The sequence below is a fragment of the Ciconia boyciana genome, chromosome 14 (genome assembly GCF_034638445.1).
Source record: "Ciconia boyciana chromosome 14, ASM3463844v1, whole genome shotgun sequence".
NCBI classification, from domain to species: domain Eukaryota; kingdom Metazoa; phylum Chordata; class Aves; order Ciconiiformes; family Ciconiidae; genus Ciconia; species Ciconia boyciana.
The window spans coordinates 16,710,724-16,737,592 of NC_132947.1; the positions used below are offsets into that span (position 1 = coordinate 16,710,724).

Consider the following 26,869-nt stretch of genomic DNA (forward strand, 5'->3'; position numbering starts at 1 on the left):
TGCGCTGCCTGCGAGGGAGAGGCAGGCAGGGCTGCAGGCAGGGCTGCAGGCAGGCGCAGCCCCGCCGCTGGGAAAGCTTTTCCAAGCCGGGCCTCCCCTTCGCGGCAGCGGCGGGAGGGCGGGCAGCGCATCCCGCATCGTGTCCTGCCTCCGCGCCCGCCGTGCGGGGCGGGACGCTGAGGTCGGGGCGCGGCTCCCCACGGGGGTCCAGCCGGGCACGGGGCGGGGGGGACCGCGCTGCCCACCCGCGAAGGAGCAAAGCGGGGTGCGGGGAAGCAGCAGGGCGATCGGCTCCTTGCACCGGGGTGAGCCGGCCCCAGGGATCCGTAGCGCCGAGCTGCGGGCTGCCGTAATAGCATTTAACTGCCGGGCTGTGATTTCAGGGAGACGATTTACATTAGAGGGAGAATGTGGAGAGAGCCAGGAACAACTTGGAATGGGTCCTCGCATATTTCTGTGGTTATTTTTGGAGTATCGTCATATGGCAGGAGGTGGGCTCTGAGGTATCCTTGAGCTCAGCATTTTCTCCATAGGCTGGTTACCCGGGAGATTGTACTAGAGGACCTGCGTGGCCCTTCTCTCTGTCAGCGGTTTCTGTATAAACCACTATTTCTCTTGCTGTTTCCGCGGTGGTATTGTTTCCCTCTGGCGTGCCCAGCCTTCAGCGTGTTATGGTGGGGACCCTTCTGTGGACAAACAATGGTCTGGGTGTGCGTGGTTGAGTATTCACAATGTGTTGCAGGAGCAGGCGATGGAAAAGCTGGGTTTGCTTCAGCTGTAGATGGTGTGAGGTGACTCCTGATCAGCCCCCTCTCCACTGCCGTGGGTGAGGTGTGGCCTCTCCAGCATCCCTAGAGAGGCCAGCCCATGCATCGGTCTCCTTCCTGCACTTAACTGTCACTTTCCCTCCAGCTTCCTCATGCTAGACTCGTCCCAAGTGGTTTTTGCTTCCAAACAACTCGAGGTGCGGGAGGCACGTTGTTACCAAGGTCTGCTCCTTGGGGCTGCCTTGCAGATCTCCGCGTCCTTTGCGGCCCGCTGGAGGACTCTGCGTGTCAGATCCCTTTGAGGGTGGCTGCGCAGGCTGGGGAGCTGTTCTGGTGGCTTTCAGTTGCGTGCCCTTGTTGCCGTCAAGCGAGTTTGGAGCTGAGGGAACGCTGGGTTTGGGTGATGATACTTGCAAGAAGGGAATTACTCTTTAATTATATTTTTTGCAGAGCCTGGTTTGGTAGGCATGGAGGCTGTCTGCGGAGGCCTCCCCAGGGTGCTCAGAGCTGAGGCCTCCCCAGGGTGCTCAGAGCTGAGGCCTCCCCGGGGTGCTCAGAGCCGCGCTCTCGATGAGGACCCTGGTCTCTGCTGCATGCAGAGATGCAGGGCACGTTCTGGAAGCTGTGGCAGACCCTGGCTGTTGTAGCGTATGGCAGGTCCACAACCACCCTCTTTCTCCCAGAGTGTTCCCTCCTTACGCAGGGGTAACCTCCGTGTTTGGTGTCAAAGGACCATGACGTACCCATCCCTTGGGGGAGCAAGCTGCCGCCCTGGGAGCGGAGCACTCATGCCTCCTCTCCTCTTCGTGCCATCCTTGTGCTGTGCTTTAGCTGCAACTTCAGATGGTAATGCAGTCATTAAACCAGACATCACCGTGAAGAGCAGAGCCCTGGGTTGGGCTGCGGGGGTACGGGGTGTCTGTCTGCGGGGGTATGGGGTGTCTTGGAGGGTGTGATGCAGCTCTGGATTAGCTGCAGAGCCTGTGTGTTTGTGCTGATGGTAGGCTGGCTTTGGCTGCAGGTGATGTGTTCTTCCGCTGCTGTTTTGGTTGCTTGTTGATGTTGCAGCTAGAACTGTCCAGAATTTTTGGTTTTACCAATTTTTGAGAAATCAGCGTTTTCCAAAACTCTCAGGGGAGATGTTTTGGTTTGGAGGAGGCTTCTAAAAAAGGTTTTTGAAGTCCAGTGTTGTATTTCTGGTCAAAAAGCACAAGTGTAGAAGAGAGCCTGTGTTCCTGGCGTGCGGAAGGTGAAGGTTTTGGTACCTTTCCTGTCCAGTGCAGGCATGGAGCTTGCTGGGCCCCGTTGCCTGGGCTGCTGCCATGGTTGCCACCACCACAACAACCTTCCAGGGTAAGTGTCTTCTGGCATGTGGTTTATGGGCAGCCAGGAAGGGTGGCTGGGTCAGCTGGAGAAGTCACTGCAGTGTAGAATGGGGAAAATCTTAAAAATCAATTTTCTTCCCCGAGGCAGTTAGCTCCCTGTTGAGCTCTGGGTGATGACCTTGGTCCTGGTGAGGAGCTGGGTCTCTCATTGATTTACAGAATAACCTCTCACGCTTTCTGCTGGCAGCACCGAGCCCTCGTCCCATGGGCAGCTCCAGCGTCACTCTGTGTTGCCTGCGTTCCTCCTTGCTCTAGCACTGCTGGTGACTTCTGCGTTACTAGAGGAGGTTTTCAGAGACAGACAGACAGACCAGTCAGGTGCTTGATTAATTTTGTCCCTAAAAAAAGAAATCTTTCCCATAGCTAATTAGGATTTCTAAATTAGGAAGTCCCAGAGAATGACCTGTCGGTTAAAGGGCAGGGGGCGGGCTTGGCTGCTCCCAGGCTTGCTCCAAGTTTCCTGCCCAGCCTCGCAGACATCACTTGGGTGTCCTTTGCCTTAATTTTATTCGGCTATGGACTGGGAATAGTTCCCTGCCGCCTTGGGCACGGCGCTACGGCCCCTGAGTGACAGCTGGGGTACTGATAGGGAAGCAGCGTGTGAGGAGATGGGCTGAGTACGGGCTTAAGCTTTGCGGCAGAGCAGCGTGGGCGTCTGTACGGCCTGTGTTTAGCTATATAGTAGACTTTCATGCGGTGCCTGTCACTTGGGGGTCTGAGCCGAGGCTGAAGCTCTGTTTTAAGCATAGACGCAAAAGAAGAAATGCGAAACGGCGGAGGTTCCTGAGTCCCCGTTTGCTGGAAGCTCCTGTGCAGGAAGACTTGTGCAGCTACAAATACATGACTCTCATACGGCATCTAAAAATGTGCTTGCACTGAGGCTGTGACAGTGATGGCTGCGTAGCTTATTGTTCTCATTAGAGCAGTCGGGTGGCTCTGAGTCAGCAGGTTTGGATTTGTCACAGCCTGGGCGATTGTGCCAGGGAGACCTGTGAGGTTCTGTGGTGCTGAGCGGAGGGGCTGGCCCTGGCCATCTCCTCCTGCGTGGGGACGCTGGGGTTTGAGCCTGGACTCACGCTCACTGTTGGCTCGTGCTGTCACTTGAGCCTGGAAGGAGTTGTTATGTATTTGTGGGAGCTGGAGGACAGTCTCCCTTGGGAGCTCCTTTCCAGCACCTGCCCGGTGCCACTTGGGTCTATAAAGTAAGTTGAGCATCACTACTGCCAGGGAGGCGGCTTGCTGAGTGGACCAGTCTTTCTTGTGCACATCACCTTGTCTGGATTACAGGAGATGGGAAGCCTGGTGGGAGGAGACCGTCTTTGATGGGGACATGTTGCAGTATTTCATTCTGGCTGCAGATCCATCTTTCCTCTCCTCCCAGCCCTTGGGTGGAAGTTTGTGGGTTGTCTAGGACCTAAGTGTGCCTTAAAGGGAAGAGGAAGAGATCTGGGCAACCACATCTTCCACCATGGAAGCAGTGGCTGCTTTCTGCAGCAGCTCTCCCATCCGCACAGCGTGCTCCTGGTGCAGAGCAGGGTGTTGGGCCCAGGCCTCGTGGATGTCCCTTGTCTTGGATGATAGTTGCTCCCTCCTCACTGCCTTGCTCCGAGGAGGTGAACTGTTTGGGGGTGCACGGAGGCATCTGTACCAAGAGCTGTTGGGCTGAGCTTTTGTACAACTGGGACAGGAGCCAAGCTTTGCTCTCCTTGCGCTAGACAGGGAGCTGTGGGACTGTGTGGAAAGGGGCAGTCATCGCAGAGCCCTAGGTGGGTGATTTGGTATAAATACTTCATGTCTGCTTGTCCCAGTACGCAGCTGAGGGTGCTCTGAATTGAAGCTGAGAATTAGTCAGTGCCCTGCTGATAGTGTGTGCATGCCCGTGGGCATGCCCATGCACACTCCCAGGTTTGCTGTCTGGGAGGGCGGGAGCAGCAGACAGAGCCTTAAAATCTGGATGATGATGCTCTGGAAGAGGAATTTCTTTCCATCGTCTGCTGATGGTCTGTCTTTTGCCCTCCGGAGGGCAATGCTAGCTCCCCTGGGTGCTTAGCAGTGTCCCACGCTGGGCTTGCCCCGTGCAGGAGCTGCTGTGTCTGGGAGCAGCCGGGTCTGGGTAAGCAGCATCCCGGGTCCAGCGTGATCACAGGGCAGAGAGGAGACTGGGCTGACCCTATTGTGCTCAAAACATGAGACAAACGAGGCTGAAGCTGCAGATCTGCAGTTGCCAGCAGGTCAGCAGTTTAACTCGGGCATTTGGCCTCTTTGTGGAGACGAAATGTGGTAGCAGTGTAGTATCTGCTCCATCCCCCTTTCAGAAACCAGCCCTCTGCCCACCAGCTATGACTGGACCCTGTAGCCATCTCGGGGGCTTTGCTGTCCCCGGCCCCTTCTCGGTCCCGAAGACCGATGCTCCTTTGCAAGGTATTGGCGATGAGGTGGAAACCAAGACCAGGTGCTGCGCTAGTGTAAATCGCATCCTGCGTTTGAGGCGATGCTGAATGAGGATTCACAGCGCGGCCCTGCTGCCAGGTTCCACCCACCGGCTCCTTCCTCCCTCTGCTCCTACTAACCCACTGCCGGCGCCCCGCTCGCTGCCTGGCAGCCGAGCGGAGATGAGTGCTGGTATCCTTCCCCGAGCATCAGATGGAGAGGAAAACACAGGGTGGAGTCATCTCTCGCACAAAGGAAATGTTGAGGTATCGTTTCTGCCTTCAGTGGATTTTTTAGGTGGCTGGGGAGAGATTAAACAGGATCTTAACACATTCACAGCCCCCTTCCCACCTCATTTTCCTGTGAATCTGTTGCTGTCGTGGTATCTTTCAGAAGATATTTTTAGCTTTGCCTTTTCTTCCCCCCCCCCCTCGTATCAGGCTTTTGAAGGGAAACACGTTTCTATGGCAGAACAGAATGAGCCATTTCACGAGACATTTTGTTATGGGCAGAAGGGCCGGGAAATCCGATTGTGCGTTTTAAATGACATATTCCCCTTTGTAATCAGCTAATCGTACTGGCTGGGGTGAGTGCCAGCTGAAAGGCATCCTGGCCGGGCCAGAGGCAGGCTGCGGGGCGGAAGCGGGGAGGGACTAGCCCTTCGCATCCTCCTCCTGCCCGTCCACATGGGACCATCACCCAGGTGGCCAGGCATGAGGGGCTGCAGTGCTGGGAGGGGTCCTGCAGCTTTTTCTCCTTAATGATCCTGTTGGGTAGCAGTACCCCTGTGTATGAGGGAAGCAATTAAATGTGCTAATGAGGTGCACTATTGATCTGGCAGTGTTTCTGCTGGCAGGAGCTCCTGCTGAGCATGGGATGGCATGGCACCTGACGAAGCTTTGGGTCTGCGCTTTGCCGGTGATGAGAGGGACATGGCAGAGGTCTCAAAGGGGGAGAGCGGTGCTGTGTTAAGGCCTAAGGGGTGGTCGTACAGCTGGGTCTGCTGCTCACGATGGGAAGGTGCAATTTTTGACAAGGATACAAACCCAACATTGGGTGAACTTTGGGGTGGGAAACTCCCAGCCTGAATTCTCAGCAGTGCTGCCGTTTAGGAGATTTACTGCAAGTCCTGATAGTTGAAGGTCCTGCAGAGTAAACTGGCCAGAGCAACACAAACCGCCTTTGAGGTCTGATCTGGCTCTGGGTATACGCTTGCCGATGTGAGGGAGGGGCCATTACCTCTGCAAATTCACTGGGGCTCTTCTTTGGGGAACCCAAAAATGCTTTCTGGTAGTATGGCATGAGTAAATCCCTGTGGGTCACCTTGGTCTCGTGTGTGATACATCTGTGAGAAATGCAGCCGACTTTAGGGTGACGGTTGGAAGTACTACAGGACGTAGAGAAAACGCAGCTGTCCGTGCTGTGTTTTGGTGGCAACTTCCACCATCGCTATAAGCCCGCCTGGCCACTTCTGTGCTCCTGCAAGGGCTTTGGAGCTCAGTCCCGCCCCGGCGCAGCGCTGCTGGCTGCGGCAGCCCAGCGTGTGTAGGCAGGGCAACCGGGAGGGCCCATGGTGGTGTGGTCCATGGTCACCTCCTGCTGAGCGCTGGCTGGGCTGTTCCTTCTGGGCTCGCCAGAGCGGATGTGATCCCAGTGCAGGGTGGAGCCGTGCACAGCTGGACCTCTCTCCAGTCATGTTTCGTGCTCGGCTAAGCTGCCCTGGGGCTGCCGCGCTGCCCTGCCCTGTTTATGTTCCTGCTCTGGTGGACATGTGAAGGCGACAGTATGAATCCCTGTCCCCTTCCTTGCCCTTTGTTGGACGCATCAGCATTTTTGCAGCACGCTGGCCTCGATTTGAGTGAGCTGGGCTCAGCATATGGCTCCCTCCTGACCCCAGCCAGCGGTTGAGCCTGCCAGCGGTGCTGGCCGGGACCTGCCGCTTGCACAGACCGTAGCCTTCGTCTGGCTGCCGCTGGTGTCCCGCCGCCTGCTTCCACAGCCAGCGCTCACGCTCACCCCGTCAGGGTCAGGCTGGATGATTGCGATGACGATGTTGTGACAATGTGGGTCACTGTGGGATGTTTTCGAGCCCGGGGCACTGTCTGTGGCTGAAATGGTGTATGCACCGGCCCGGCGCCGGAGAGAGCTGCATGGCAGGAGATCGCGATGCAATCTAGCATGGATTTTTTGCTAGCAAGAGTGTTACGGGGAGCTGCTTGTTTGCAGGCAGAAGTGTGCAGGGTTGGGGGAAGGTCTTGCTCCCGCTGCCTGTTTTCTCAGAATGCTTCGTTAATATGATAGTAATTGATGCAGTAGCTCAGATCCCAAAACGCCTATAGCTCAGAGCCTGCTGCGATGCAGCCAGCCCGGTGAATGCTGCTTCACGCAGCAGAAGACAGGAAGGAGGGACGGTCGGTGTCTGATGGGGAGCACAGGGGCTTTGTTTGGCAGTGTTAACACAGGCAGGTTAGGGAGTGTTGAGTGCCGCTGCCCTGCCTTTGGTGACTGCACCCTCCATCCTCCCTCGCAGGAGGAACACGGTGCAGCCCTGGTGAGCCCTGGGTGCCAGGGCCGCTGGCGCGATACCCCTTCTTCTGGGTCTATCAAAAGCTGGCTGCTCTTGTGTCTGGCTGCGCGTCTGCCTGCCTGTCTCTGCTGTGCATCTCTTGACTCGCCCTTCAGCTGGGATGGGAGAAAGCCGAGCGTACGAACCCGGGAGCAGCACGGGCCCCCACAAAAATCACTGGGCTTGGCAGAATAGGAGCAGGGTCACGGAGGCTGCACTGAAGAGAGGAGAGAGCCCCACAGATCCCCATGGCTTTGTGCGACCGTCTGTGGGTGGGTGCAGGAGCTGCTGGTATTGGAGTCTGTTCCCTGGATCAGCTTGGCCCGTTGGGGCACCTGTGTGTCCTGCCGCTGGGAGAGGGCAGGGCTCTTCTCCTGATGGGGCTCTTTCTCTCCTTTGGCTCGTTAGCCTCTGGGCAGTGGCATCTGGTGCCAGTGGAGGCTGGTGCACGAGAGGGAGGTCTGCCGTGGGCTCTGGGATCGAGGGGTGTGGGCACGGAGGTAATGGCATGGGACAGTAGCCTCCACACACCAGTGGCATCCCTTGGTCCGTGGGCGGCGCAGGCTCTGTGCGTAATTGCGAGTGGGTCGGGAAAATGCCTTTTGCGGGTCTGGGAGAGCAGCGAGCTGTGCACCGGGGCTCGCGTTCCGCTCCTGTGCAGGGCGCTGGCATGGAGGTGTTCAGGCCCTGTGACGCCAGCCCCGTGGTGTGGTGGGTGGGGGTCCTGGGGCTGTGGGTGCAGCCAGCGCTGGTGCCGGCTGGCTGGGTACGGGGATGCCCCGCGTTGCATCCCAGCCCCGCTCCCCACGCAGCGAGACAGCTGAGCAAGTAAAACCGGGCTACGTGGTGGCTGCAAAGGAATCTGTCCCTGGTGGGCAGGGGTGTACGAAAGCGTGCCCAGCGACAGCGCGCGATGACATCCTGCTTGTGCTTCCCCTCGTGTGACAGCCGCAGAGAGCTGGGACAGGACCACGCATGCGGTGGTGGCTGTAACTCCCTCTTCTTTCTGTGTCTCATGCAAATCATTTGGGGGTGCAATTTCTCCCTGCTCAAAGGTGATTTTGTTTCCTTGGAGGTGCTGGAGCTCCCGGCCTTATTGCAACAGGTTTTTTGCCTGGGGGACAGCAGTGGGTCCTGTCCTTGTCCGGGAGGGAATGGCCAGAGCCCCACGTGGCAGCTGCCCAGCCGTGGATCAGTCGCTGCGTGTCACCGTGCTGCTTGGGGACTCTGTCCAGATGGAAAGTGGAGCAGCTTTATGTCCCGAGCGAGCTCTTGGGAAAGCTGCTGTGGATCGGTGTCGGGCTGCTCACAGCTGATGTTTGCTTGCGGAGAGTGGAAAGGTTTTTGCTGAATCCATGGGAGAGGTGGGCACTTTGCACAGGCGGGTCATCCTGCCTGCTTTGCTTCTGTGCTTACGGGAGGATGTTTGACAATTAACCCTTGGAAAAGCAGAAGGTATCCTTGCTGTGCTGTGGGACTGTGCTTCCTCCTTCATCTAACCGTAGTGCCTGCTGGGCAGTTTTTCCTCCCCCATTAGATGCAGTTGTCATCTAAAACGTGGCCCTGAAAATGCTGTTGCAGGATTTGGGCTGTTCCTGTTAAAACTGCTGATTTTACTCCTGGTGTGCCAGGGCTGCTGGGCACTCCGTGGGGGAGTGAGTGGGGCTGCCTCCCGTGGGTCCTGCATCACTGACCTGCATCATCACCCTGGGTGAAAGTCCTGCCGACCAGATGTTGCCCTTGGCAATACCGCAGGGGCCGTGCCGGTGAGCCGGAGGGATGGGCGACAATGTGGCGGCACAGATGGCCCTGAAAGGAGAACTTGGGTAGCGCCCGGCAGCGCGAGCCAGGAGGGTATCTGTTTCATTTCTCAGAGGTGTGTTGGTTCTGCGGCACTGCCTGTAGTAAATATTTGCTTTTATCACTCAAATGAGCAGAGCTGGCTCGCAACGCATGCAGCGGGCAGACTGACTGCGTGAGAAGGTGCTGTTTTCACATCAATCTTTTTGAGAGTAAAGCAGCATCTAGCATAATCTGGAGCTTACATTCTCCAGCAAGCAGATTTGTATGGAGTCTAAACGCAGTGCTCGAGCCGTGCGGGCACCATCTTGTGATGAAGTGCCTGGCTAACGTCCTTCTGTGCACTTGCCATCATCTCTGGGAAGGGTTTTTTTCTTTTCTTTTTAACCAAATCTGCTTTCTTCTTTGCAGGTTCTGAATCGTGCCTGAGCAGAGCGCTGAGAGCAGCACCTGGAAGCAGTGTGAGTTTATCCTGAAAGCTTTTCTTCTCCTTTCCAGATCCCACACAAGGCTGAGTGGGTTTTGTAGCTTAGAAGGGGTTGCTCAGCACGGAGCCGGTGCTGCAGGGAGGCTCGTCTGCCAGAAACCCCCGGCAGGACTGGAAATCTGGCCTCCTACCACCAAAGCGCAAAACTGCTGGGCTTGGGCTTGGTCTGGCTTTCTTTACGTGTTGGGATTTTTTCCTGGTTTAGGTAGGAGTTGGGCAACAGCCCCTTTGCCAACAGAAAGGCTCCTACCGGCTGCCTGAGTCTTTGCCCGCTGACGGAGCGACTTTGGGACGTCACGCTTAATGCCGAGTTTCCATGCTCTCTTTTGTACGGAGGATTTGAGGAAGGCGGCGTGTTTGCAAACCAGCCGTTGTGTTTTGTTGGGTGTGGATCCGAGCCCAGGGCGTAGGTCCCCGGGCTCGCGGGGGCTGGGCACGGCCGGCTTCAGGCACGTCCTGGGGAGGCTGGCACTGCTGGGCAGCTGGGAGCGAAGGATGGGAGAGGACAGCGATAGGTCTGAGCTGCAGAATTAAATTGCTGGGATGCCTGAAAGAGTTGAGGGCTTGTGGTCCAGGCCTCCTCGGAGATCCCCGCGGTCCCTCCAGCTGGGTGGGCTGCTCTGCCCCAGGGCCCAGTGCCCAGCGGGTTTGCACGGTGCCATCCCTGTGAAACCAGATGTCAGCTGCTTCTGCACGTCCTGCAGATGGTGTGTGGCCAGGGATAGCTGGCAGGACGAGGCCCCACTTCTGCTTTCCCTCCCTGACCTGCAAGGCGAGCCTGGGCGGAGAGCAGCGGAGCAGCACTACCCTTGCTCTGGGTCCAAGATGGGAGGAAGTTGTCGTCATCTGAAAACTGGGGACAAGGAGCTCCATGGCTGCACCCCGCTGTCCTGGCTCTTTCCTGGGTGACAGGAGCGTGCGGCAGCGTGCACCGCGAGGCTTGCTGCATCCGCGGAACCCCGCTGCCCGCCGGGGTTTGGCTCCTGCCCACGTGAGGCAAAGGGTGCAGAGCCAGGCAGCGCCCTGGATGCGGGCAGGGGATCCGCGTCCTTGCCGAGGGCTGTGATGGGCTGCTGCGGTGTGCTCCTTGGGGCTAGAGGTGTCTCTGGCTCTGAACGGGGCAGCTGGTTACTTTTTTGAGGGGTTTCTCACCAGCAGTGCAACAAGACCATCCCTCCAGGACAGCTCTTTGCAGGTCCGGCAAGACGCCAGCTCTGCCCGTGTCTGGGGGCACGTGTCTGTAGGGAAAGCGAGGAGAACGGCAAGGTTTCTTGTCCCGTCTCTGTATGCTGAAGGGTTTGGGTGCTGGAAGACCAATTTTGGAATTGGTGCATTTGGGGGCAGAGGTGCAGGCCCAACTTCAGTGGTGGACTGCATGTGATCCTGCATTGCTGCGTGCCTCAGTTTCCCTCCAGCACAGGGTGGGGTGCCTGTGTGCTTCCGCTCTGGGGCTGTGCACGAGGAAGGCTGCTTGGGAGGTTGGGCACCGGCCACCGCCGATGTGGGAGCGTTCGGCTCCTGGGCGATGCCTGGCAGGAATCTACCCCTGCGTGGGGGTGAGTCCCTGTCGGGGTTCCCCGCACGGGGGTGGCCCAGGGAGCAGGAGGACACGCACCACCTCCACGGTGACTCCTGGTACCCAGCCAACCCCTCGCTTTCGCTGGTGGCCTCGGTGTCCCGGGTGCAGCTGGGGGCCGGTGGCCCAGGTCTGGGTGTGTTCACGTTCCCCTCTTCCGGTTGTGTCTCGTGAGCCAGCACTGGGGACTTGGGGAAGCACTTGCACAGCAGAACGGCTTCATGGCTGTGCGCTCTGGGCCAGCTCGCTGAGCCGTGTGCTGGTCGCCTGCGGGTCCCGGCTCCCTGGCAAGTCCAGGCAAGCGAAGCCTTGCCAGCGCAGCCCGGACCAGCTGCCACGTTGTGCCGAGGGAGGTGTCCCCCTGCTTCTGGAAGGGCTGGTGATGCTCCCGTCACGGCACAGCGATCGTGCTGGCCATGAGCTGCTCGTTTCTCTGCGCGTCTACAGCTCCCTCACAGCTGATGTAATATCCTACCTCCTGGATGCCATGAAGGGCTTGCTGCTGGGATTCCGTAGGCGGGGGCGAAGGGAAGGGACTGTTTCCTTGAGAGCTTGCTCGAAGGAGATGGTCCTCTGTCAGTTGGACTAGATGATCGTTGTAGGTCCCTTCCAACTGAACTATTCCATCCCCCCCAGAAGTGGCGCACAAGACGTGACCATTACCTTGGGGAAAATGGCACTTTGTAGCCACTGCTTTAGACCCTGAGCAGGGCTCTTCTGGGGCTGCAGATCAGAGGACGATGACTGTAGGCAGAGAGCTTGGGCCTTCCTTTGGAAGGAAAGAGAAGATGGGAGAAGGCAGGGCTGAGCCCATGCCTGAGCTGGGCTCCCTTCGGTGGCTCCCCTTGCTCTAGGTGCTTTTCACCTGCTCAAGCTCCTCTCCTCTTCCAACACGCTGCTTACAGGCTGGCCTTGTGGTTTGCAGGGTGTCTGGTCCTGTGTTCTTCTTGCACATAGGGCAGCTGAGCTCCCCTGGCTGCTGCGTCCCAGCGCAAGACGGCTGAACCCGTGGTCTCTACCTTCCTCTGCTTGCTTTTGTCCGCGAGCGGTGATTGCCGCAGCGGCAGCGGGTGCCTGGAGCGGGGACAGGAGCTGCTCTCCACCATCACTGGTGGAGGAAGAGTGTTCCCTGGTGATAGGTGGTCCACATGGTTTGCAACACCCCTGCCTGCTTCTGGTGTGTATCTGAGGTGCCTTGCTGGTGCTCTGCAGTGGTCGGCCACAGGGCATGTCTGCAGCTGGGGGAACTGCGTTCAGAGAGCACTGGTTGTTACCATAACTGCCTTTGGTTCAGCCTCCCTCCCTCTGCTGCACCAGAACAGCCCCGGGCTCTGCTCCGGTGCCGTCCCTGCGCGAGGGTTGGAGTAGGAGGGGAGGGATGGCTGCAGGGCCGGTGGTCCCGGTGTCTCCCTGCAGAGCCTGGTCCCTGCCTGGGCTGACTGCTCCATTTGGCCGTGGCACCTCTTGGGCAGCTCCTTCCCTGTCCGAAAAAGCGTGCAGGGGCCAGCGGGGCATGGCCAGCTCCGCAGCCGGGCAGCCCCGTCCCCCAGGCAGAGCCCCCTGTGCTGTCCGGATGCGGCACTGAGATGGTTTAGCCCCGTAACTCTGCTCGCAGGCAGTTCCTAACGGCTGCGACGCGCAGATGAGCACGGAGCAGCTGCTGAGGTCCCTCCCCAGCACCCTGGGCCAGATCAGCTCCTTATTATAAGAACTGGCCCAGGTCGCTGCACTGATCACCTTTTGCCTGAGAAATGCTGTTGGTCTGTTTTACGGAGTAGTTAGGAAGACGAAGCTGTTCTTTCCTCCCTGCCCTTCGCCCGGTGCAGCGGTGGGACCCTGGCTGGGCCGGCAGCGCTGCCAGCCCTGGCACAGCCGGCGGGAGCTGGCAGTGCTGCGGCTGTTTGCTCGGTGCTGGTGCCGTCTGCGGCGGGTGCCGGGGCAGTGCTGTGCCTGCTCCCCCCGTCCCGGCTCGGGGCTGCTGGTGCGCTTTCCTCTTGCTTTGGGGCCCATCCTTGCTGTGAGACATGCCTTGGTCAATGAAGCTTGCTCTCTGCCATCCCAGCTGCTTTGGCCTGGGCTGAGCAAACAGGTTTGCGGTATGTGGCAATGCACGCCCTGAAGGCTGGTGGGAGCTGCCAGCTCCCTCGAACTCGGCTTGGGAACGGCTGGCTTCTGGCCAAACACCCTGCTTGCTTTGGCTGATACTTTTAACCTTTTCTGCATCACGTCGGTTAGGAGCTGGGCTTCCCTGTGCTGTGTTACGCTGGGGTGAGCTGGGATGCCCACCCTTCTCTGACCCCCTCTGCCTGGCTGTTGAAGGTCTCTCTGCCCGAGAGCCGTGCTGGGGCTGTGATCCTTTGACGTGCAGCGCTGTCTGCTTGGGTGGCAGGAGGTGGGGCTTTCCTTGGAAGATGCAGCTTTGCTGCTCCGATGGCCGTGTGCTTGCCCAAGTCCTTGGCAGCTCTCAGCGTGGCAGAGAGCTCTGTTCCCGTGTGAGGTACCACCCTCACCACTGGTTTTGGCCAAGGGTGTGAAGGACTGGGATGGGCTCCTGCCTTGCTAAACTGGTGATCCCATTGAGGCTGGGTGGAAAGGAAGAGCTGTCCGTTCTCAGATCCTTGCAGAGGAGGACTTGCCACCCGAGACTGATGTTTCAGCAGCTTTTTTGGCACAGCAGGACCCAAGGGATGTGAAGCTGTAGGCAGCGTCTGAGCAGGCGCGGTGCGGGGTGCTGATCTGCAGGACTTGCTCCCAAGGGTGGATGTGGAGGCTGGACCACGTGCAGGAGAGCACCCGGCCCTGGCCTGGGTATGCTCTGTGGCATGATCTTCCAACAGACGGGTGCTAGTGGTGGCATCTCTCTTGGCTTCTTCCAGCCCGGCTCCCCCACAGGCCTTGCTGATCTCTCCTTTGTTCTGGGACAGAGGCTTTTGATTTTCCTTTCTTGGCTTTCCTCTGTGTTGCTGAAGGGGTTAAACAGTGTTTGGGCCACTTCCCATCCTCAGCAGCTACAAGAGCAGGTGCTGAGAGCTGCTTGGTGGGAGGCCAACAGGTTCTGTGTGGCATGATCTGCTCCCCTTGTTGCAGCTTGCCAGGCTCAACCCCATCCGCGGTGCCCGGGCTCGCCTGCCTCCCCGGTGCCTTCCCAGGAGATGCTCCTTCCATGGGGGCTGGGTGCTTGTCATGCCTCTGCGTACGGCGGCTCAGCCTGCTGAGAGGGTCCTCAGCATGGCTGGTATTTTCTCTACTGTGGCATTGCTCAGGGACCTCTGGAAAGGGCCAGTTCTTCATAGAGCCATGTGCTGCCCTGGGACCTCGGGTCTTGGCTTGTGTCCTTCCCCACCTGCAAAGAAGGCCGGACGCTTGGTAGGGCGATGGGGAAGCTGGCGGGGCGCTGGAGGGGGCTTCGTGCTGCAGTGAGGAGCTTTTGGAGCCTCTGAGGCCACCAAATGTGCTGGATGGAGAGTGAGGTTGGGTCTCCTTGCCACTGATGTCACCTGGAGGATGCTCGTCCTGCTCCCATGTGCACGTAATGGCCCAGGCCATTCGAGGTAGCCGGCATTGAGATGGTGTCCGTCACTCCACATGTGACTGCTGCACAGGTCCCACTTTCTTCCAGCCAAAAGCCCAGTGGTGCCCAGTAAACCCCATGGCGGTGGTGGTTGGTGGGGTGAGCAGGAGTGCTGCTACTCCCCGTGACACTGGCGTGATGCTTCTTGTTCCTCACCGCGAGGTTATGTTCTAATGATGAATTTTGGATGGAAAGGGCAGGAGGGTGGGGGAAGGAGAAGGCTGCTGTAATCCTGCTATGGATTCAGCATGGCTCTTGCTGCACAAGACCGCTCAGCTGCAAGTAAGAAGGCGCTGGTACCCAGGTTGCCGGGGAGACGGAGATGTTCAGACATGGTGGATGCTGCGGCCGTGCCGGGCGGATTGCCGTCCCACCCCTTTGCTGCCACCAGTGACAGCCCCAGTGGCTGTCCCTGATGTCGTTGCAGGGGACGCAGTGCCGAGCGGTGTGTGTGCTGCCTCATCCCGAGAGGCACTGGTGATGGAGCCCCCGCGCCAGTGACGTGGCTCCTGGTGGCTGTGGCTGCACCACTGCCCTAGACGGATGCCCTGAAGTCGGGGCAGGCTGGGGAGAGTCGGACGAACGGGTATGCTTCTGGCATGGATCAGGCGCCCGTGCTCCAGAGCCATCTCCAAGTGGGTCCCTTGCTCTGGCCCTGGGGGGGTGATGCTGGTGGGGGATGAGAGGCTGTCTGGGGTGGCAGGAGCCTTGCCACCGCTCAGCTCGTCCACCTGGCAACCAAGACGGGCAGCCCCATCTCTTGGAAAGTCTAGACTTCTCTCCTCTTCTAGAAGGCACCCATCATGGGCCACCTTCAGGTCCCTGAGGAGTGACCAGGGACCGGCAAGCAGAGGCAGGCAGTGCCATGCCAGCCCGGGGGTGGGTGCAGTGTGTTGGTGCTCTGCCTGGGCTACAGCCCTGCCTGCGTCCCCACATGGCCGTCACCCATCCAGCGCCTCTTCCAGGCAAGCCCACCATGCCTTCTTCCTGTACGCCCGACCCCGAGCATCCTCTGCAGCTGCCTGCGCTGCTCCCCCATGCACCTTCCTCGCGGCGGGCCAGGTGTCCTGCCTCCCGTCCGGAGGCCACGGTGGGGAGCGGCGAACCCATCAGGGATGGCTGCCAGGTATAAGAAGCATCTCTGTCTTGTTCCCTGCGTGCTGTGCTGAGGGCGCTGGAGCCTCATGCTCTTGGCAGAGGTGGTGTCACCGTTCCGTGCGCGGCAGGGGGCTGTGTGGGGCAGAGGGGTCAGGCTGGGACGGACCTGGCTGAGCCCGGATCTGCCCGGGAGCTGGTGCTGGCTTTGCGTCCCCGGTCCTGGCTGAGCTGCCCCTGGTTAGCTGGGAGGGCAGGAGCCGAGCCAGCCCGTGCCCAGGTCCGCTTGGCACAAGTTGTGTGCCAGGGCGTGCTGCTGCCTCTGCCAGCCACTTGTGTCCAGGACCTCCTGGGCACAAACCTGTCCCTTGGGTTGTGCTGTGGTGGGGCCAGCTCAGCTGCGGCGCTGGGGTCCCTGCTCCCTGCCTGCAGCACCCTCCTGTGCCGGGAGCAGGCTTTTGTGCCCAGGGTGCCTGGATTGGGACCTTCCTCTCGAGCATGGGAGCAGGAGGTACAGGTGGTTACCCCGGGCTCTGCCCACCGTGGGGCTCTGCCCTTGGGTGCGGTGGGGAGGTTCATTCAGGTTTGCCTTTTTTTCCTCCTTTATTTTTTTATTTATTTTTTAAACTTCTCCTCCAGCCCTTCCTTCTGTTGTCATGTAATTGTTCAACTTCCCTGAATACCCGTCACCTGCCTGGGGGTAGAATTTGAGACACATCAAAGCTAGATGAGCTTCTGCAGGCGCTAAGCGTACATCCTCTGGGAGCTGGAGGGAGATTAAACAGCCGAGAAAAACAACTGCTCAGGATTGTCCGAGAGGTAAAATGGAAGGGTTGAGGGAGCGTGAGGGAAAATCAGCAATATTTGCTTACCAGAAAATGTCTGCCTCATGCCTGGGAGGCCAGCCGGCGTGGTGGATCCCCCTGGGGTGAGGCCTGGAGGATGCTGGCTGGGGGAGCACCAGGCTGGAGCGCTTCTGCAGTGGGAGTGGGGATCTCTGCATCTCTCCCCATTATGACCCTGGCATGGTTGGTACAGCTGTTCGTCAGGTTTACATCTGTGCGTCATCAAAATTACTCTGATTCCTGCCACCCCTCTGGCAGGGTTGGCACCTGGTCGCGTGGAAGCGGAGGAGCGGTGCCAGGGAAGAAAAAGGTTAAAATTGAGTGGCAAACTTGGTGTCATACCTGGGCTGGATTCCTACGTGGGGTCTGTGGGCACAGTGTGGGCAGATGTGAGTCCGGGCAGCGGGAGCGGACCTGCACCCACCCAGCTGCCTGCCTGCAGTGGGGTGCTGCTGCCTGCGGCTGGCGGAGACCTGCCCGCACCTGAGGGGTAAATCAGGCTTCAACTTTCAGTTGATGATGGGGGAAAAAAAAAAGGAATTTTAAGCTTTGTATTTGGGAATAATACAAAGCAAATGGCATAAATCCCAAGTGGTGGCATTGTCCTGTAGTCCGGGACCAGCTCAAGCAGTGCTTGGAGAGGTGTCAGCGGCTTGCTCTCTAGCAGAAGCCGGCTGCCTGCATGCACGAGGGAGCGTGGCGTGGGCCTTAGCAGAGCAGCCTGCTGTGGCTCCTGGTTGCTGCCCTGGCCCTGCGCGTGTCTTTGACCAGTCTTCGGTGCCTTATTAAACCTGCATTCAAAGAAGAATGTGGGGGTTTTTTGGGGGGGGATGGGTTGGTCTGTTTCTTTTAAAAAAACCTATAGTAGTAGTCATTTTGTTGCATAAAGTATCTCCTTCTCATATCTTTAAAAAAAAAAAAAACAACCCACCCAAGATATTTTACTCTGCTTCACTGAGAAACCTTTGTTTTGGATGATGGCGGTGAGCGAGCTGGGCGTGGGATGCCGGGCCACGCCAGCCGGTAGCATCTCCCCTGCCATCCTGCACGGCCCTGGGTGGGGGTGCAAGGGAAGGTGGGGACCTCTGGGAGAGCAGCCTCTGGAGACCCAAGTGCAGGTGTCTGGGGCTGCTTTAATGCACGGGGCCTTTGCCTCCTGCAGTGCTGGCACCCAGTGCCAAGCTGCAAGGAGGCTGTTACTGCAGGGTTGAAAGCTCGTGGAAGCCCCTCAGCTTCTTTAACAAGACTTTGGGGCAGTGTGCTTGTGGTCGCATTGATTTCTTGCAGCACTGATGATTAATCAGATTTTCAGGTGCCAAGTTGAAGGAAAAGCTTGGTTTGCTCTCTAGCTCTGACCCATGAGAGGTCAGACCTCTGCTAGAGACACCAGTGCTGGGGATAGTTTAAGGAAGCCTCAGAAGGTCTATTTTCCAGTCTTGATTTTCCGTGGTTAATATAGCAATTTTCTGCTTCTCTTTCCAGCCAGCTAATCTGTCTTCACTCAGAAGTGAGATGAACAGCAGCATAAATTGCAGGCAGTGTCCAAAAAGATGTTTGCAAGAACAGTTCTCTTCCTTGAGCTCCATCTCCTGCTTGTTTCACTTATTGATCTGCTTCTTTTCTTCCTGTGAACTTGTAGCATTTTCCTCCCTGCAAAGGAATTGTTTGGAGGGATTTTGCCAAGCACATTGGCCTCTCAGTTGGGAAGCAACAGCGATGCTGAGGCTTGTGATAGGCCCTTTGCAGCTTGGGGACCTGCTAGGAGGCAGCCAAGCTGTGAAGAATGATGCTGACCAGAGCACGGGGGGGCTCAGACACATCGGTGTCCCGGGGAAAGCAGGTTATGTGGTGCTGTGGGAGATGCTTGTTCCTGGTCAGCCGGGCTGGCTGCTTGAGATGGGCTCAGATGGCGTGAAGTGGTTTCCATTTGTCCTTGTCCTTTCTCTAGCTAGCATTTATCAGCTTCTGGAGGCAGCAACTGGACTTGGGGTGGGAGGTCTGTCTCATCTAAGAGCGTTGCTCCCTTTCCTGTAGGGCTTGGGTCCGAGGCAAGGCTGGGAGCTGAGATGTGGGGGCCGGTGGGATGCAGGGACAGATTGCAGCAGAGCTCGGCCCCGGTGCGTCAGCGGGAAGGGGGAAGCTGGCAGATACCAGGTGGAGGTTTCTGGTCTCACCTCCGCGGCCGGAGCCGTTGCAGCAGAGCTGGTGCTGCTGGCAGGGACAGGCGGGCGAGGTGGCTCCTGCGGGATGCTGGTCGCTAAGCAACCGGCAGAGGTGGAGCTTTCCGGGTACCATCCCCAGCGCCGCTGCCTGCCTGCTCCAGCATTGCCCGCATCCCCCCGGGCAGCGCAGTGGGCGTCCTGCCGCCCTGCTGGCCGCACCACACTGTGCTGGGGCAGGAGGGCACCCCAGGGAGTCTCTGGGCATCGCTGAACCCCAATTTGGGGTTCCTCTGCCCAAGCTCACTGACACCGTCACCCTGGGGAAGGAAGTTGTCTGGAAGCTCCATTGACCCTTTTGTTTGGGGCTTCCACCTCAGTGCTGCTTCCCTGACTGGTGCTGCCATTTTGCGCCAAAGCAGGGCAAAAAGTGGGGAGCCCCAAGGCTGCTGCACCCTGTGGCTCACGTGCAGCCCCTTGGCTGGGCCGGGGGCTGTGGATGCAGGGTGGGCTGGCTGCAAAACTGAGGGGGAGCATGTTTCCCCTCTGGGACAGTTGTGCCAATGGAGCCCGGGCGCCTTCGGTCCTCCTTAGGCGGTGGCTGTGTCGAGACAGGCGTGCTCAGGGCGGTACAGGAAGGCTGGGTGGTGCAGAAGGGTTTGGGGAGGTGTCGGTGGCTCAGGTGACCCTGCTCGGGGCTGTCCCTCAGGGCAGCTTACCCTGTCTGGGTAAGTTGTGACCTTGGGGGCCTTTTCTTTAGGACCTTCCCAAGGCCGAGTGTTTGTAAGGCACTTGGAAAGTCTTTGGATCAAATGACATCCTGCAGCGTGGGAAGGAGCTGTGTCGATGGCTGCTTGGGGGCTGGAGGATGGGGAGGTTGCTCTGGGTGGTGGCTTAAACCCTTCAGTGCATCCACAGGGCTGGTTCACCATGTGCCATCGCATCGGAGGATGTTGTGTGCTGAATGTTAAGCAGCCTGCTTTCTCCCCTGCCATCTCCTGTAATATTCCTGCCCACAGCCAGTGCTTCTTGCTGGACCTCTGCTGGAAGAGCCGAATGCCCTGGGTGCACCATCGTATCATAAATCTCCTGTCTCCCCACTCCTACTGTGCTCTGAACTCTGCTGACAGAGCAAGCATGCCTTTTCCAGGCAAATGCATTCCTTTTGGAGGCACATTCCTGGCTTTACAGGGCTGCCTGACGTGACAGAGGGGGCAAGCTGGGCAGCCTTTGGTTTTGCAAGAAGCCTTAATGAACTTCCACACCCCCCTGGGCTCTTTCCGGGAGCAGCAGGCAGGATGCGGGCAGGCAGCAGAGGGTGATGCAGGGCGGGGTTGCCGGTGGCCGTACAGTTTCTGGCACAGGGCTGCCTGGTTTGCCGCTGGATTCTGGTGCGAGTGGCTTTGCTGCCACGCTGCCGGTGGGAGCCTGTGCTCTGGGCTGGGCGTGGGCTGAGCTTTGGGGTCCCTGTAAGCCTGCGGGCTGGTGTGGCTGTACTGGCACGAAGGTGCTGCACGGTGGCGTGGCTGTCCCCGGTCAGGGAGGGGACCGACAAGCTGTTCCCTGCAGAGACATGCCCCTGTCCCTGAGAGCCAGCGACGGTGCCGGCGCAGCGCAGCCTTGCCACCAGGCTCCTTCCCGAGGAGGCAACGAGACGGCCATCGCCGCCTGCCTGCATCTGCCTGCTGAGGTGCTTTGGAGATGCTTTGGGGTGGGCGGCCAGTGGGCAGCAGGGATGGCTCTCAGGGAGCAGCGGCAGTGGCCCTGCCTGGAAGCAGGGGATGGTTTTTGGCTGGCTGGTGACAGGTAGGCGTTTATGCTTGTGCTACCGAGTGGCTGTCATCAGGGGGAGGGAGCTGAAGTGTGAGGGAGTCGGGCTGAAACTGGAGAGCTCTGGAATAGCATCAACCCTGTGGTACCTCCAAAGGCCGCGGGACTGCAGAGCTGCTGCCCTGCCTGGGCTGGGCAGGTGCAGGCAGGGCCCTGGCGTGGTCAAGGGCATCGATTGGACTTGGCTTTTGGGGGGGAAAATGGGTGAGGCCGGAGGGACCCGTGGATGCCGAGGAAAGCAAAGAAATCCCCGGAGCGCTAAGCAGGCGGGTCGTGGTCTGCCAAGAAGGCGATGCTGTGGTGTCTGGGCTCAGCGGTGGCACGCGGCATGGCGTGGCTGGTGCTGCCGGTCCCATCCCGCGTGCTCACGTGGGCCTCCGGGAGCAGGGAGAGCAACCCAGGGGATGAGGGGTGGCTCTTTCATATCGCTGGTGGGTGGTGTCTGGACTGCACTTTCATCTGGAGAAGCACAGGGTGTTTTTGCAAGGGCTGAATCACCGCTCTGCTCTCCTGACCCACCGGCCGAGAGATCTTTGTTTGCATGTTAATGACGTTGCGTGGAAGGTGTTTCTTGGCTTCCCAAGCTGTCTTCTGCAAGGGGTCACAGCAATTTATTCCTGAACTTATTTATTCAGCTGGGAGGTGTCACTCAAAAGGGTGGGAGTGAAACCTTGTTTAAAATGGCCCAAAATTGCCCAGGTCTTGCAAAATGACCATGTGCCGCTGTGCGTGGCGGGAGCAGGGCAGCAGGCAGGAGGACGTGCTGCTTTTGCATCCTGGCAGGCTTGGAGGAGGAGGCCCCTCAGCCCCGTTCCCCCCGCCCCCGGGACGCAGCAGAGGTCACGCTTCTCTTCCCTAGTTTTTCCTGGTGCCAAGAGGGCTGGGGCCAAGGCGTGGAGGGAGCAAGCTGGAAGGAGGGTTTGGTCTCTTGGGATGGACTCTGCCCCGGCTGCTCTCGACACTGGCAGCTGAGCCGGGCAGGCGGTGAGCTGCCATCACTGCCCCACTCCAGGCTGACTTGGGGGACAGCCCTGCCCTCTCCCTGTGAACTCGGTGGCTTCTTAACTTTGCTTCCCCCCCCCCAACTTTCTCATGATTCATTTTTGACCCATGGCACGATGCCTTTGGAGCCGCAGGGGAGCTGAGCCCGGCTTCCAGAGTGTAGTTTGGTGAAATAAGCTCAGGCTGCTTCATTAACCCTGGAGCAGGGGGATGCCACCGTGGGCAGCAGGTCGCTGCCCATCTCCCGAAGGCGGTGCCCGCGGAGGACGGTGCGGTTCGTAGCAGGGGAGGCACTTTTCTGCCTGTCAGCTGTGTTTGCAAAGCCCAGCGTCCTGCTCTGGGGTCAAATGTCTCTGCGCTGCCTGGCTCGCGCATGATGAGCAAGCAGATGTCCAGGCTCTTGGCAACTGCTGACATAATATAAATACATAATTGCCCAAACACAGATTCAACACGTGTCAATTAAGTCTGAGCTTGCTGCAGGAGAGCAGCTTTGCCAGCCCCGTTCGGAGAGGTGGGAGAGCCCCATGCCGTGAGCTCCTTCCACGTGGTGGATCCCAAAGCTTGTGGAGGTGTTACACAGGATCACTGCCCTCACAGGAGTATGTTGCCACAGGATCACCTCATCCTTGCAGCCTTTACTCTTATATTTTCCCCCACCTGACCCACTTCATCACTTGGCAGCTCCAGCCTGGCCATCGTGCACCCTGTCACGAAGAAGGGTGCACCCTGTCAATGAAGAGCCACCGTCTGCTTCTCATCGTGGTGCTTGGCAGCTGCTTCAGCCCTGGGTTTGACTCCTTTTCTCCAGCTCAGCATCCCTCAGGAACTCCAGGTCAGGTCAGTGGTTGCAGAGCACGCCAACTCAACAGCCCAAGCTTGCCAGGCTTGCTTGGGGCTGGAAAGCAACCACCTCTCCTGACAAAGGTGTCTGTAATAGCCACCAAAGCCCTACATTGATTAAGGCCCGCTGATAGGGCAGGCTTGGGCTTGTCTTCAGGAAGGGACTGGTCCAGACAACCTTGATGAGACCTTCCTGCCCTCCGTCGCCAGGCAGGCTCTGAGCTAGACCTGTCATCTCCGCAGGAGGGACAGGAGCTGACGTGTCCCTGCAGTTTCACTGCGAGCAGTCTCTTGTGGTTAGTTGGTGGTGATCTCCGCCAGCAGGTTCAAACCTCATTGCTCTTCCCCACCCGAAGGCAGGAGCCGTGGCAGGGCCAGGTCCTCCTGATGCTGTGCTGTGTTGTGGTGGGCCAGCCTTGGTCTGGTTAGCAGGACAAGGCAGCAGAGCTCAGTTGGGCCAGTGCTAGGTCTGCTCCCAGGCTGGTGAGGAAGGCGTCTGAGGTGAAGAGGGAATGCTCGAGGCTATCCTTCATGTTCCTAGCGTGACCTACTTGAGCTCATACCATCCTGCTGGGCAGAAGAACATCATACTATGGTGGTCTGACATCTTTCTGAATGCTCCTGGCAAGTGGGTGGGAGGGGAGCAGGCTTGGAGGTGGTGGGAAAAGGGTGAGTTATGGGCAATGTGGCTGTGAGACTATGTGGGTGTGCAGTGACGTGGATGGACGTGTGGTGCAAGGCTCATGAGCGGAAGGAGGGACGATGCCTGCGAGCACCTCATGGTTGCAGGGAGGACTGGATGAGGTGGATGGTCGTGGCAGGGCATGGGTGAGCAATAAAGCTTCTCCCAGCACCCCAGTGCGCTGCTGCTTTTGCAGTAATTGAGTCCTGCTGCACAGGGTGCCTGTGGGATGCGGTGCCCGTGCTCTTGTGCTTTAGTCCTGCCTGTTGTGTGCACATTTAAGTGCTTGCTGGGCAGAGGAGCCAGGTCATTGGGAACTGGAGGATGCCTTTGGTGTGAGGCGAAGAGGGAACTGCTTTACTGTAAGTGGAGAACATCAGAAGAGATTGTGATTGTCTGGAAAAAGGCTTGGATGCTAAAACGTCCATCTGTGTGACTGATCTGAGGAACAGAGAGAAAACAGCGGGACATGAGGAGGGGGCTTGAGACAAGCGTGCAGGCATGAGGTGTCTTAGAAAGCGATGGTTACGCACCAGATGGCAAATCTCAGTGCTGCGGTCGCAAAGCCTTGCTGTCCTGGCTAAGAGGGATCTGCAGGAGCCAGGCAGAGATGACAGGTGAACCCCAAGGTCCATCCAGCTACAGGCAGCAAGGGCACGTGGACTAGACCCTCACGGCACAGCCAAGACCCTGACGGCAGGAGGAACCACCGAATGCTTTCGGTTTGGACCCAGCAGCGCTCAGTGCCCAGCTGCCCATGCCTCTGCCAGCTGTTTTCTGCTCTTGCAGGGTTGGGCAGAGAGGAGCTCCTGGGGCTGGCCCTGCAGGGACCTCCCTGGGCAGCTGTCTCTGCCTTGGCGCTGTGGCTCTGTAGACCTGCTGCTCTCTGAGGGCCTCCAGATCGCCTCTGGGAAGGACCAAGGCTGGAACCTGATGGACCTGAGAGGGCACTTTCCTGTTGGGGTGGATGCAGGTCCTGCTGGTTGAATGGTGGCCGCAGGGGTTGCTGTCCCTGGGCTGAGTGAGCTACCATGGGTGTTGCCTTCTCCTCCGTGCAGGGCTGAGCTGCTGCCGGCACCGGCTCTCTGTGGGGCTGCTCCCATGGAGGGGTCGTGGTGGCCTGGGGATGGTGGGGAGCTGCAGAGCTTGCAATAGCAGAAAGGCAGAATGAGCTCTGCCCTGGCTCTCGGGACAGGGACAACCCCAGCCCAAAACTACACAGAAGGAGGTTTGGTGAAGTGCTGGAGAACACCTCTCTAAAGGGATGAGGATAAAGCCCTGGCGCAGGCAGCGGTGCAGGGAGAGGAGATTCCACCGCAGGAGACTATTAAAAGGCTTGTCGGGCTGGTATGGATGGAGCCGCTCCCTGTGTTGAGCAGAGTGGGATTAAATGACCTCTTGAAGCATCATCTCCCTGCTGCAAGGAGGCTGCCGCAGCCTCCCTGGGGCTCGCAGAGGCGGTGTGGGGACCTGAAGGAGGGTTGTTGGGAGCGAGCTCGCAGGAGGCTGCGGGGACCAGGGCTCCCACGTCAGCCGCATCCGGAGCCTCACCTCTGTGAGTCAGCGTTTCGCTGCCGATGATTCACAGCAGCGCCGCAAGACAGCCACGGGCTGGTGCAGGGCTGAAATTAATTGTCTGAAAGGAGGGCAGCACGGGAGGAGGGAGAGAAGATGTTTTCCCTCATCTTATCAGCGTTTCCCGAGCCTGGCTGCGAGGTACGCCAGCACTGAGCTGGAGAGATGTGCTCTGCCTGCAAAGGGAGCTCCACCCTTCGGTCCCCTCCCTGGCAGCGGCCGGGGCACAGGGTTTGGGGCCCTGGCACCTTGGCGAGCTGGTGGCCGCATCCAGCCATCGTCGTCCTAACCCGAGAGCACGGTCCGCTGCTGGGCTGGGCCTCCTGGCGTGCTGCTTCTGTCGCAGGCAGCCCCTGCCCTCCCGCGACCCGGCGGGGAGGATGAGATGGCCTCCCTCCTCCCCGTGCGTGCGTGGGGAGGCACCTCTGCGCCCCGCAAACCGCGCTGCAGGGCTCCTTGCTGAGCAGGTGTTTCTGTAATTCAGATTAAAAGTGGGGGTCACCTGCCTCCCTTTTCCTGGTGGGAGGCAAGTGACCCCCAGCACATCTGGCACAACTGTAAATCCATTGAGCTATTCGGAATCAGCTTGAGGATGGTGGACGTGTACCGTCGTTATGCTTCAAAAAATATTATTTGGGCATCTCTCTGTGTCCTTTCTGGGCTCAGATACCCTCAACCTGAGATGTAAATTGTCAGAACTGTCCACAGGTGTAATGGGAGGCTTGGCCCCCTCCTCGGTGCTGTCGCTCACAGCCGGGTCGGAAGCTGAAGTGCTGCGTCCTCAGCGCACGCGCGTCCAGTCGGTGCCTTCCAGCCTCTGATTGCCTTCTGAAGGATTTTTGCAGACCAGGTGCCCTGCAGCAAGCTGAAGCCTGATGGTGGTGGCTTTTTTGGTTGCATTTTGCAAGTCATTGAGGAGTTTTCTGTTTGTCCCCGGTGTGGGTGTCTGTAGAGTCCAGGCACTCGGATGCCAAAGGACGGATTCTCCCCAGCTCTGCGGGGAGACAAATGCTGCTGCTTGCAAATATGGATTGAGGCGAGAGTAGCCAAGTTATTTTCTTAGCGAAGTAGGATCGGAGCCAGGTAAGAAAGGTTGTTCAAGGCCGTGAACCTCTTGCCATCCATCTCCACTGAGGCAGCCATTTGAAGGTTGTTTTCTGCTATGAGGCAGCCTGACGGGGGGTGTCTGGCTGCCCACGCCGTGGTCCTTCCCGATGCATGTGTCCCAGGCTCCTGGTTGCTATTTCTGGCTCCTGCTCAGCCCTGTGACTTGTTCAAGCTCCTTTGACACCTTGTCGGTCCTTTCACATATCTGTGAAATGCTTCAGAGCATGGAAATTTCCAAGTTACAGTTTTCCCCGCAGCAGCTGGAATCCAGCTATGCCGCACGTATATTTTAGGACTCGGGTGTAGGAGCGGGCACTGCAGTGCCGGTCGCTGCGGGCACGGCTGGGGACCGGCGTCACAGTGGCTTTGGGACTCGGACCTTCTGAAGTGACGGTGCATGGCACGTTTGACTGTGCAGTGATGACGCTGCATTAATGTATATAATACATACATTATCTATATACATCCTGAATATAAAACAGGCAGGGAAAGCAGCCTGGGCAGAGCTAATGGCTGCTGAAAGACAAACCGGGGACGGATAAAGGGTATTAAGCAGGAGGGAATGGGAGTAAGTCCGTCCCCGAGAGCCGGTTGTCTGGTGTGCGGGCGCTCCTCGCGCTGTCCCGCAGCGGAGCCGGGGCAGGGCTGGGGGGAGATGGTGTCCCAGCTCCTGGGGGATGCAACCTGGTGGGGAGCCCATGGGAGAGGGCCGGGAGCACGTGGGGCTCGTGGAGGTGGGGGTGCGGCAGCGCAGGGGATGGGGCAGCTCCGCTCCTGCAGGCTTGGTGGCATGGCCTGTCCCCTCCCTGTCTCCTCCGTGGCGGGTGGGGAGGGCTGGGGGCCCCTTTCCTCCTTGCCCTCGAGGCTTACCCTACGCAACTGAGCCTCGGTCTGGTGAAGTGGGGTGCTCCCCGCAATGGGTGCCTGCCAGAGCCCCGGATCTGGCCAGCACATCTCCTGGCGAGCTTTGCATCGGGTTCGGGGGTGCTCGGGGAGGTCTTTGTGGGCACTGGGGCACTGTCCCGGACAAACTGGGAAACGTGAGGATAGGCGGCAGTGAGCCCAGCCGGTGTGGGAGGCTCCTGGAGGCTTCCCCGACAAGCGGGGCACCGCCCTGTCCCACGGGACCCAGGGGCACGCGTGGCGCGT

The 26,869-nt window shown here is 58.8% G+C and overlaps 1 protein-coding gene across 7 annotated transcripts in view; it reads left to right on the forward strand.

Moving 5' to 3' along the window:
* EPB41L1 (erythrocyte membrane protein band 4.1 like 1) overlaps positions 1-26,869 on the forward strand; it is a 72,319-nt gene that overhangs the window by 175 nt on the left and 45,275 nt on the right. For 6 of the 7 annotated variants that reach the window (XM_072878753.1, XM_072878746.1, XM_072878750.1 and 3 more), the window contains exon 2: positions 9,360-9,409. The exons of the other annotated variant lie outside the window; for it this stretch is intronic. The gene's annotated coding sequence lies outside the window, so the exon portion shown is untranslated. The remainder of the gene's footprint in view (positions 1-9,359; positions 9,410-26,869) is intronic. 7 annotated transcript variants of the gene reach the window in all.